Source organism: Schistocerca piceifrons, chromosome 4 (genome assembly GCF_021461385.2).
Source record: "Schistocerca piceifrons isolate TAMUIC-IGC-003096 chromosome 4, iqSchPice1.1, whole genome shotgun sequence".
Taxonomy (NCBI): domain Eukaryota; kingdom Metazoa; phylum Arthropoda; class Insecta; order Orthoptera; family Acrididae; genus Schistocerca; species Schistocerca piceifrons.
Window position 1 is genome coordinate 524249395 of NC_060141.1, and position 11596 is coordinate 524260990.

The 11596-nt window shown below is 46.2% G+C and overlaps 1 long non-coding RNA gene across 1 annotated transcript; it reads left to right on the plus strand.

Annotated features, from left to right (window-relative positions):
- The first annotated feature begins 651 nt into the window (after positions 1-651).
- Positions 652-9495, plus strand: LOC124795354. The gene is made up of 2 exons (XR_007016681.1): positions 652-782; positions 9091-9495. It is a non-coding gene; the product is annotated as an uncharacterized LOC124795354 (long non-coding RNA).
- Positions 9496-11596: the final 2101 nt, after the last annotated feature.

Consider the following 11596-nt stretch of genomic DNA (forward strand, 5'->3'; position numbering starts at 1 on the left):
ACCGGTCACGATCAGTGGACCACCATGTGTACTAACATACATTAATTGGAATTGTTTTGACTTAGTTTACATGTCCAGCGAAGATTTCACACTATTTTCTTGGCGGTGATGGTCAGGCGCACTAGGATACAGCAACGACTATTACGACTTTAGCAAGTGTCGGAAGAGGCGCGATAACTTAATAGAAGTACGGACAGGTTAGCGATACAACTGCTGTTGCGTTCATGAATAGCTGACTTGGTGCGGAAGGAGCTGAACAAGGGAAAATTAATAGCCGCAGATAAACGTAAGAATATTCAGATCTGACTGTAGAGCATGTTGTGCGTCTTAGTTATTTACAGATATACAGATTAGTACGAAACAGGAAAAGAGCCGTCTAAAAAGTCTTTAAAAGATGTGCGGCAAAGTGTCTGCCGTGATGGTAGCGTGTATCAGGGGACCAGCGCCGGGAGGAGACTCACCTCACTCGCGCGGCCTCCCTGTTGATCCGTTTTGCTCCGCTGATCAAGGCTGTTCCGCTAATTTTTCCACGAAACATGACCGCTCAGCTTCACTATTTAGGCGCTTTTTGTCCCCTTCCCTCCTACCGTGGCCGCTGCGATGTTTTGTCCCGATGAGGTGTTGTTCGCAGCGACCTTTAAAAGCAGTGATGACGCAAGTAGAGGTCACTACAGAACGAAACACATGCTATATAAACTCCAGCCACAAGATGGATCAGCATTAGCATTACCAGCAACACAGCTTCGGCTTCAGTAGCAATCGTCAGTATGAAAGCGGCAACGGTAAGTAGCTTCACATCCTGTTATCAACATCGCCGACCTGACTAGTGAAAGTCAACAGTTTCCTCTAAACTGTTGTGTGTTTAGGCCATATTAAGTAAATTGTTGTAGTTTGCAAGAAGAACCTTTTTTTGCATGCTGCAAAGGATTCTTTATTTATGTATCCATTATAAGAAAATATTCATGATTTCTTATCATTTTATTTATTCACCGATGTGCAGCATACAAAGAGGCGTTTTCTTCTAAACTACTGAAAATTATACCCTACACGGTGCGCCTCCTAAGAGTCTCAAATGGATTTTCTTCGATGTTTTGATAGATATTTGCAATTCTGTTTTTGCTAGAGTCAGCCCAAACGAATACTGCTCATTAGGTCTATTATGCGATGCCAGTGTCGACGGAAAGCATCGGTTTGTTTCCCATTACAAACAAAATGACTTTTAAAAGGGGAATTTTACTTGCCCATTTGATAGAGCGGTTCCAGATTAGTGCGATACTCGTTTTATCTATGCGTGTTAACGGGGTCATTATAAATATGAAGAATAACCAAGCCTCCAGCAGCGACATCACTGTCCTGGCCTGCGCTGACTGCTGCCGCCCCGCAGAACGCTACTCAGGCGCTGCTGCAGTCCTGATTATTCTTCGTGTTTTAACTCACCCTGTTAACACACATCGATAAAACGAATATCGCGATAGACTAATTTGGAACCGATCTGTTGAATGGGCACGTAAAATTACGACTCAAAGAAACATTTCGCTTGTAACGGGAAATTTAACGGCTCTTTCCGTTGGTACTCGCCGCGCCATGAAAGACGTGACTAGCAGTATTTGTTTGGACTAACTTCAGTTACACAATGCAAAAAGTAAATTGAAAATTATGCTGTAGCGCCAGAGAAAATGCAGCTGACAACTATAAGGAAGGGCACCCTGTATAGCCGCTACAAAAAATGGGGGCCACAAGATTTTTTTTATTATTTTAAGTAAGTTTATCTTTTGAGTCATTAATGGTAATGATAATTGCTCCCAATCCAATGGAGGCTTTTAGATTTCATTCTACACTTGCGATCATTGCTGTCCATGTCGCTAATTATTTACTACACTACTGGCCATTAAAATTGTTACACCACGAAGATGACGTGCTACAGATGCGAAATTTAACCTACAGGAAGAAGATGCTGTGATATGCAAATGATTAGCTTTTCAGAGCATTCACACAAGGTTCGCGCCGGTGGCGACACCTACAACGTGCTGCATGAGGAAAGTTTACAACCGATTTCTCATACACAAACAGCAGTTGACCGGCGTTGCCTTGTGAAACGTTGATGTGATGCCTTGTTTAACGAGGAGAAATGCGTACCATCACGTTTCCGACTTTGATAAAGGTCGGATTGTAGCCTATCGCGAATGTGGTTTATCGTATCGCGGCATTGCTGCTCGCGTTGGTCGAGATCCAATGACTGTTAGCAGAATATGGAATCGGTGGGTTCAGGAGGGTAATACGGAACGCCGTGCTGGATCCCAACGGCCGCGTATCACTAGTAACCGAGATGACAGGCGTCTTATCCGCATGGCTGTTACGGATCGTGCAGATGGGGACGTTTGCAAGACAACAACCATCTGCACGGCGTTCGCAGCAGCATGGACTATCAGCTCGGAGACCATGGCTGCGGTTACGCTTGACGCTGCATCACAGACAGGAGCGCCTGCGATGGTGTACCTAACGACGAACCGGGGTGCACGAATGGCAAAACTTCATTCTTTTGGATGAATCCATGTTCTGTTTACAGCATCATGATGGTCGCATCCGTGTTTGGCGATATCGCGGTGAACGCACATTGGAAGCGTGTATTCGTCATCGCCATACTGGCGATACTGATGGTATGGGGTGCCATTGGTTACACGTCTCGGTCACCTCTTGTTCCCATTGACGGCACTTTGAACAGTGGACGTTGCATTTCAGATATGTTACGACCCGTGGCTCTACCCTTCATACGATCCCTGCGAAACCCTACATTTCAGCAGAATAATGCACGACCGCATGTTGCAGGTCCTGTACGGGCCTTTCTGGATACAGAAAATGTTCGACTGCTGCCCTGGCCAGCACATTTTCCAGATCTCTCACCAATTGAAAACGTCTGGTCAATGGTGGCCGAGCAACTGGTTCGTCACAATACGCCAGTCACTACTCGTGATGATCTGTGGTATCATGTTGAAGCTGCATGGGCAGCTGTACCTGTACACGCCATTCCAGCTCTGTTTGACTCAATGCCCAGGCGTATCAACGCCGTTATTACGGCCATAGGTGGGTGTTCTGGGTACTGATTTCTCAGGACCTCTGCACCCAAATTGGGTGAAAATGTAATCACACGTCAGTTCTAGTATAATATGTTTGTCCAATGAATACCCGTTTATCATCTGCATTTCTTCTTGGTGTAGCTATTTTAATGGCCAGTAGTGTAGATTCTACGTTGGCATCATTAGATTGATTGCGATTCCTTTAGAGATCTATTCACCACACAATAGTTCGCTGTAAAAAATACATAAGTGTCATATTGCAATGTTGGATGGGATAGGTTGAGCTGCCTATCGGAAAGGGTGTTCTAATCCGTGCGCATCGGCCTCTTTTATTGATGGTATGTGGGAATTGTGAAGCATGTGTATTTGCGGATCATAGGTGAGTGTAATGGATGTGTATGTGATGTAGCTTTGTCTTTGTGCTGTATGATCACCATCAGAGAAGGGTGAGGGTAAGACCCGACGCCGGTACATAGCCCCTCTCTCATAGCACCAAACAGGACGCCAAATTTAATGTCCCCATCCGACGGACGGACCACCAAGAACAATGTCACACGCTCTCGCTCAAAGAGTCACTGCGGAGAGGTTTGGAATTTAGTCCAGGAAATTAACGCCAAGACTGGTGATCAGAAACTTTATAACAGCGCCTCTCCTCCCAATGCCAGTCATATTCCGGCAGTGAAAATGTCATCCGCGAACAGGATTCGAACAGACGTACCCCTGAGTTAAGCGTCATCGCACTGGCGTGCGTTAGCGATCTCAGCTAAGGACGCGGATGTAATTTTTTGTGATCACGGAGAGTAAAACGCTGGGAAATTAGGTGAAAATTCTGAAATATGGCGACAGAATCACCTGCAGATGTTTTCGTTGATATTGGCACTGATTGTGGTCTGCTTCTTCTCTTGTGGCCTTTCAGTTCATTCCGAAACTCGACATCACCAACATTTGTCAGCCAGTTATCCCCTTCCGACGGGCCGAGCGGTTCTAGGCGCTACAGTGTGAAACTGCGCGACCGCTACGGTCGCAGGTTCGAATCCTGCCTCGGGAATGGATGTGTGTGTGATGTCCTTAGGTTAGGTAGGTTTAAGTAGTTCTATGTTCTAGGGGACTGATGACCACAGCAGTTAAGTCCCATAGTGCTCAGAGCCATTTGAACCATTTGAACCCCCTCCAACGCTCTAGCTTTCCACTCCCTACAGCCAGCTATCTGCAGGTCCTCCATGACTCCATCTACCCATCTGGTTCTCGGCCCTCCTTGACCTTCTGAATTTCTATCTAATATCCTATTAGCTACTTCCGCATCTACTTCCATATCTCTCTCTCACATGCCCTTGCCATCTCTATGTTGCCCTTTTAATAGGTGGATCTTTACTTACAGTGTACAGATCATTAGCGTACCATTTTTCTCTTTAACAGACTATACCAATGACCCTTCGAAGTACATTTCTCTTAAAGGCATCTAATATTCCAATATCTTTTGATGTTCAAGTTTCCAAGTGACAAGTAAGCACTGGACACATAAGTGTTTCATAAATGCGTAATTTGGTGATACGATTTACGAATCTTGAGGAAAATAACTTGCTTTATTGCAAGACAGTCCCTGTTTGCTGTCATTAATATCTGTTTAATTTCAGAAAAAAACACAGACTGTCGATTCTAGATATTTGACCTACTTAGCTATCTTACAAGTACAACTTCTCAGTGTTATTGAGGATGGTCTGTTCTCCTTCAGTGCTTTCAACGGTTTTCTGCCGGCTGATATTCAATTTCATTCCTACTTGCCTTAACGTTTAGTTGTAGGATTAATCTTTGCTCCTTTGTTGTTATCTAGTCCTGAAACGAATAATTGGTATTCGGTGTCACGATCGCTACTGTGATGTATGCTGTAAGTATTAGGACAGCCGACAGCATAATAATCCTTTGGTCCATCAGCCTGATGCGTTGACATTTAGCAGTGCTCATGTCATGTTGGCACGAGAAAGTAGTCTATTCTAGCAGCTCATCGATAATACCTGGCTGTTGTGTTGGTAAACAGAGGTAAAAGTTCGAATGAAAAAAAAAACTTTTTCAAATTCCGTTGCAAAGACTGAGAAGCAAACACAACCTTAGGACAACAAGTCTTGATCTAATACATCCGATTGTACAATACTGCAGCTCTACACTGACGAAAAAAAATCTCAGCACAAAAATTAAAGAATGCAAATAAAATTTCGGGCAGGTACGTGTCTAGGGACATTGATTAACATTGCAAGATGACAGGTTAATGTAATCGTGAGACAGCCATTGTAAATGTGAAATGTTGGTACATTGCTATACGGTGTAACCGCCAGAACTTTGAATGTTAGCTTGCAAACCTCCATGCATTGGGTTGTACAGGTGCCGGATGTCAGCATGTAGGATGTAGTTCCGTGCCTGTTGCAGTTGCTCAGTCGGTTAATGATGTTTGTACATGACGCTGGGGTTGTCATACAATTATGTCCCCCATGTGCTTCATTAAATATAGATCTGGTGATAGAGCAGCCCAAGGCAACAGGTCGACATTCTTCAGAGCATGGTGGGTTACAACAGCTGTATGTGGGCGAGGGCTATCCTGTTAGAAAACATGCCATGGAATGTTGTTCATGAGTGACAGCACAACAGGTCGAATCAACAGATTGACGTACAAATTTGTAGTCAGAGAGCGTGGGATAACCACGAGAGTGCCCCTGCTGTCTTGTGAAACCGCAGCCCAGATCGTAACTCCAAGTGTTGGCGCAGTGTATGTAGCACGTAGATAAGTTGGTTGCAAGTCCCCGACTGGCCTTCTAACTAACAAACAGCCATCATTGGCAAGGAGGCAGAACCAGCTTTCATCAGACAACACAACAGACACCTCCACCCTGACCTCCAATGAGCTCTCGCTTGACACACTGAAGTCGCAAATGACGATGGTTTGGGGTCAGTGGAATGCACGCTACAAGACGTCTGGCTCGGAGCTGTCTTTGAAGAAACCGATTAATAAGAATTCTTTGTGCCACTCTGGTGCCTACTGCTGTTCAGATTGCTCCTGCAGTTGCAGTACGATGCGCCAGAGCCATATACCGAACACCATGGTCTTCCCTCTCGGTAGTGCCACTTGGCCGTCCTGAACCCGGTCTTCTTGCAACCGTACATTCCCGTGGCCACCACTGCCAGCAATCACGTACAATGGCTACATTCCTTCCAAGCCTTTCTGCAGTATCGCAGTAGGAACATCGAGCTTCTTGTCGACCGTTTACACAACCTCATTGAAACTCAGTGAGGAACTGTTAACGGCTTCTTTGTCGTCTTAAAGACATTGTTTACCAATATCAAGTCACCACGTCTAATTTCAAGGGTATCTCACAACAGCGTGTATTTAAAGCAAACCTGTTCTGCATCCTCATAGTGCTGCTACTAGCGCCACTCTTACGCTACTGGCGCGAAATTTTGATAGACGTTACCTTTCACATATAGAAACACGCCTGTCAACTTTCGTTTATAACGCGCAACTCTTGCTCGGTGTTGTGACTTCTTTGCTTCAATGCATTTAGGCCACCAGTGCCTTCAGAGAAGAAACTGGTGCTAGCTGATACAGTGTGTCCACTCCATATAACTAGATACCAGTATTCGCCAACTTTGCTTCCCCTCAGCTACCAAGACTAACAACGTTTAAGAAGCTGTTTCTAAAATGCAGCAGAAATGTGCTCATATGAATGTATTGTGATGGTGATCCACAGATCAACGAAAATTAAAATCTCGACATCCCGCGTGATAACTAGGCAAGAAACTCATATAACACAGTACAAAATAGATGAAACTCGGAGAAAATAATTGACCAGTTAAGACTGGTCTCTGACCCTTTCACGCTATCTCTAGGCTTAATCTGCCCACGAAAGACCTAAACATCACTGAATCATATTCGACCAGACCATAAGACATGCAGCTTCTGCTCTGAATCATAGCTTCTATATTCCTAAAACTCTGTTTTCTATCCATCATATCCTCTGAGTTCTTTAAATGCGGAATAACTACAGCAGTCACCGTTGGGAGCAATGTGGTGTTCCGCGCTGAATTCATCGTAAAATCTCATAAGATCACCATCAACAGTGTCGCAAGACCTCACTCTAGAAATCAAAGCCGCGCGGGATTAGCCGAGCGGTCTTAGGCGCTGCAGTCATGGACTGTGCGGCTGATCCCGGCGGAGTTTCGAGTCCTCCCTCGGGCACGTGTGTGTGTGTTTGTCCTTAGGATAATTTAGGTTAAGTAGTGTGTAAGCTTAGAGACTGATGACCTTAGCAGTTAAGTTCCATAAGATTTCACACACTTTTTTTTAATCAAACGAAGACATCAGGACAAGACCTAATGATCAGGGGCTTCATGATATTACATCTCTTGTTGGACAGTTTTTGGTGATAAAAGTTCCTTTCAACAATCAGTACCTAAACGCAGTACGTCTGCTTCGAATGAAGATTAGTGAACTCGGGCACAACACATGATTACAAAGAGGTGACAAACGTCACGGGATACCTCCCCATGTTGTGTGGCACCTCCTTTTACACACCGTAATGTAGCAACTCGAGATGACATGGACTCAACAAATCGTTGGAAGTCCTCTGCATGAATAGTGAGCCATGCTGCCTCTACAGCCGTTCACAATTGCGAATGCGTTGCCAGTGCAGTAGTTTGTGCACGAACTGACCTCTCGATTATGTCCCATAAATGTTCCACGGGATTCATATCGGGCGATCTGGTTGGCCAGATCATTCACTCGAATTGTCGGAATGTTCTTCAAACCAATCGCGAACAATGGCGTGACCCAGTGACATGGCCCATTGTCGTACATAGAAATTCCATTTATGAATAGCTGCAAATGGCCTCCAAGTTGCCTAATATAACCATTTACAATAATGATTGGTTCAGTTGGACCGGAGGAACCAGTCCATTCCACGTAAACACAGCCAAAAACATTATGGAGCCACCACCAGTTTGCACAGTGCCTTGTTGACCTGAGTTGCCTGAGTCCATGGCCCCACAACGAACTCTACCACTAGCTCTTACCAACTGAAACCGGGACTTACCTGTCCAGGCCATGGTGTTGCAGTCGTCTAGAATCTAACCGATACAGTTACGAACCCAGGAGAGGTCCTGCAGACGATGTCGTGCTCTTAGCAAAGGCACTCGCCGCAGTCGTCTGCTGCCATAGGCCATTAACGGGAAATTTCGTCTCACTGTCCTAACGGATACGTTCGTCGTTCGTCCCATATTGATTTTTGCGGTTATTTTAGACAGCGTTACTTGTCTGTTAGCACTGACGACTCTTCGCCGCTCTCGGTCGCGTCGGCCAATGCGTTGTCCGTGGTGAGAGGTAATGCCTGAAATTTTGTATTCTTAGCACACTCTTGAAACTGTGGATCGCGAAATATTGAATTCCCTAACGATTTACGAAACATAATGTCCCGTGCACCTAGCTCCAGCTATCATTCCGCGTTCAAAGTCTTTTAATTCCCGTCGTGTAACCATAATCACGTCGGAAACTTTTTCGCATGAATAAGCTGAATATCAATGGCAGCCCTATCGCCATCAGTATATGTGCATATCGCTGTCCCATAACTTCGTCACATCAGTGTACAGTCTGCCCCACAGTACACGTAATAGCACTCTCCTATTTTCTTTTCTCTTTTCGTTCAGTCTTGACCGACTCTCTGACATGAGTAGCTCCTCTCCATAATTTTCTCTCTTGAGCTCTCCCCTACGACTCAGTCACGGTTGTTTCTGACACCATGCACCACTGTGTTTACTCATCATAGCTGCTATTCCAGTATCACTCCTTCTACAGGGAACAACCCAAAATTATCTTTAACTAAAGTAATTGTGACTTCCGTAATCTAAGCCGTCGCAGGGCTTAGTTGATGATTATTTTTGCTGTCCACAGGACCCCCTTAGGAGTCGCTCTCGTAGTTATTAGCAAATAAAAATAAGGAAGATGTGAATTGTGAGAAAGCTGTGTTGTTTACAGGTCTTCCTCCTGGTGGCGCTGTTGGTGGCAGTGTGCCTTACCCAGATGGCATATGCTGGAGGTGGTGGCGACAAGGGACATGGCGGTGGCCATGGTGGTGGCCATGGAGGACATGGCGGCCATGGTGGCGGCCACGGTGGACACGGCGACCATGGGGGAAAAGGCCACGGGGGGAAAGGCCACTGAGGGCATCTAGCAACGGCGCGATCGTAGCTGTGAATCACAACCTAATACCAGCTGCATCATGTGCATACACTGAGGAGAGTACTGATATTGCTATAACAAATTATCTGTTATTTGTGAAATTCGTCTTTCTCTGCTTTAGCGAATTAATTTTGTGTATACACTGAGCAGAACAGCTCATTGTAGCTGTGATGGAGAGTGAAATATAATTACAAAAATGTAGTTAATTTTTTTAAAAAGTGTAAAATAATTCACAAAAGCTCCGTTTTTATTTCCCTCCACAGTACTACTTTTCCTGGTGATACCGAAGATCATTCAATTCAGAAAATACAGCTGAGCATCTGTGTTTATGTCAGTGGCTGCCAACATTGCTGTTCACTGCTCCTAAATGGCTGTTGACTGAGCTAAATAGAAAAACATTGAAATACAAACATCCTCAATCAGTGAATTCCATGTCCGATTTGACGCAGATCTCAGAGATTTTGAGGTCCACATTGTGGACTGTTTCACTTGTTCCCTTTGGTCTGAATATCGAATGATTATGAAAGTTACAAATTGATGAATTCGCAGCATTCAATTTTCACCTGTATTGGGTTAACTCTTTCTTGTAAAAAAATAATAAAAATATATTTTTATTCACATTATCATCGTAAAACGTTCCAATGCAGATGCGGAGTGGAATTTTGTTAACAAATGTTGTACTGTACACTATCTGATCAAAGGTATCCGGACAGGCTATGTAAAGCGGAATTGACCGCTGGATGTCAGGAGAAGCGCAGCCGCGATTATAAAAGGAGGCGGGGAGTATTATGTTGTCAGTATCCACCAGCAACTACCAACCTTCCTCACCGCAAGGGAGGAAGGCGACGTTATCGAGCCGATAACGGAGGAAGAAGAAGTTGCTGCACAGCTTCACTCGCTGAACCCCAAGAAGGCTGGAGGCAGCGATGGCGTCACAAACCTACTGCTGCAGAACCTTCCGCCGGGCTTACACCGGCAACTTGCCGATGTTTTCAACGACATCCTCCGATCAGGTGTCTACCCCTCTGTGTGGAAACATGCGTAGGTTGTGGCCATCCTGAAATCCGGGTAGGACCCACGCCAGGCATCCAGCTACCGACCCATCAGCCTGCTCTCGTCCCTCTCGAAGGTTTTCGAGAGGCTGTACGTGAGATGACTGCCGCTGCACGTCACCGAGGAGGGCATCATCCCGGACGAGCAGGTCGGGTTTCGAGAAGAACATGCCACTTCCCACCAGCTCCTGCGGATGGTAGAATCGGCGATGAGAGCACTGGAAACAAGGGAATGCCTTGGGGCAGTGTTCCTCGACGTCTCCCGAGCGTTTGACTCGGTGTGGCACGCCGGTCCTAAGTTTAAACTCTTTGAACAAGGGGTACCGAAGTCCCACATGACGCTACTGCGGTCGTGCCTGTCTGAACGAACTTTCGACGTGAGGGCCGACGACGGTACGTCCACAGACCGGCAGATACGTGCAGGGGTGCCGCAGGGGACAGTACTCAGCCCCTTGTTGTTCTCCCTCTACACTGCCGACGCCCCGAAAGTGTCAGGAGTTGAACTGGCGCTGTACGCGGATGATACAGCCCTGTTCACTCGCAGCATGAACGCCCAAGTGCTGAGAAACTGCCTCCAGCGCAGGTGCGACGCCTTGGGCTCATGGACAAGTAAATGGTGCTGAAATTCAACACCACGAAGAGCCAGGCAGTTGTCTTCACCCGAAGACTCAAGCCGCCAGGGCTTACGCCAATCGAAATCCTGGGAGAACCTATCCTAGTCTTCTTTGCCACCGCAAAACGGCATAGCGCTATACCTAACACTGGTCCGCCCGCTGTTAAGAGTATGCAGCCGTGGTCTGGGGGAAAGCCGCAGATGCTCACATTGTGACTCTGCAGCGGATACAAAACCGTGCCCTGAAGACTGCCATGCATCTTCCGAGGCGCTATTCGACGCGCCAACTCCACGAGGACACCGGGATCCTGCCGCTCCGGGATAGGATCCCGCGCCATCGCCAGGAAGTTTTACCAGAAAGCGGGACACTCCTGCAACCGGCTCATATGAGGACTGGGCCAACAACCGCACCACAGGCCAACCACGTGTTGGCCTGACCTGTTGAGGGATTAAGTCTTAGTAATCCTCCAGCAGAGTGTGTTCACTTCTTTTTTACAGGTACCCACTAGCAAGGACGAATCAAGAAGAAAGGTAATATCCATTCTCTCCCCCTTAGGAACCGCAGGAATGATAATTTCTGTCTAAACTGCACCACCTCGAGCCAAGGACAGGCTCGTCTTTTTCAGCGTCAGTGTCA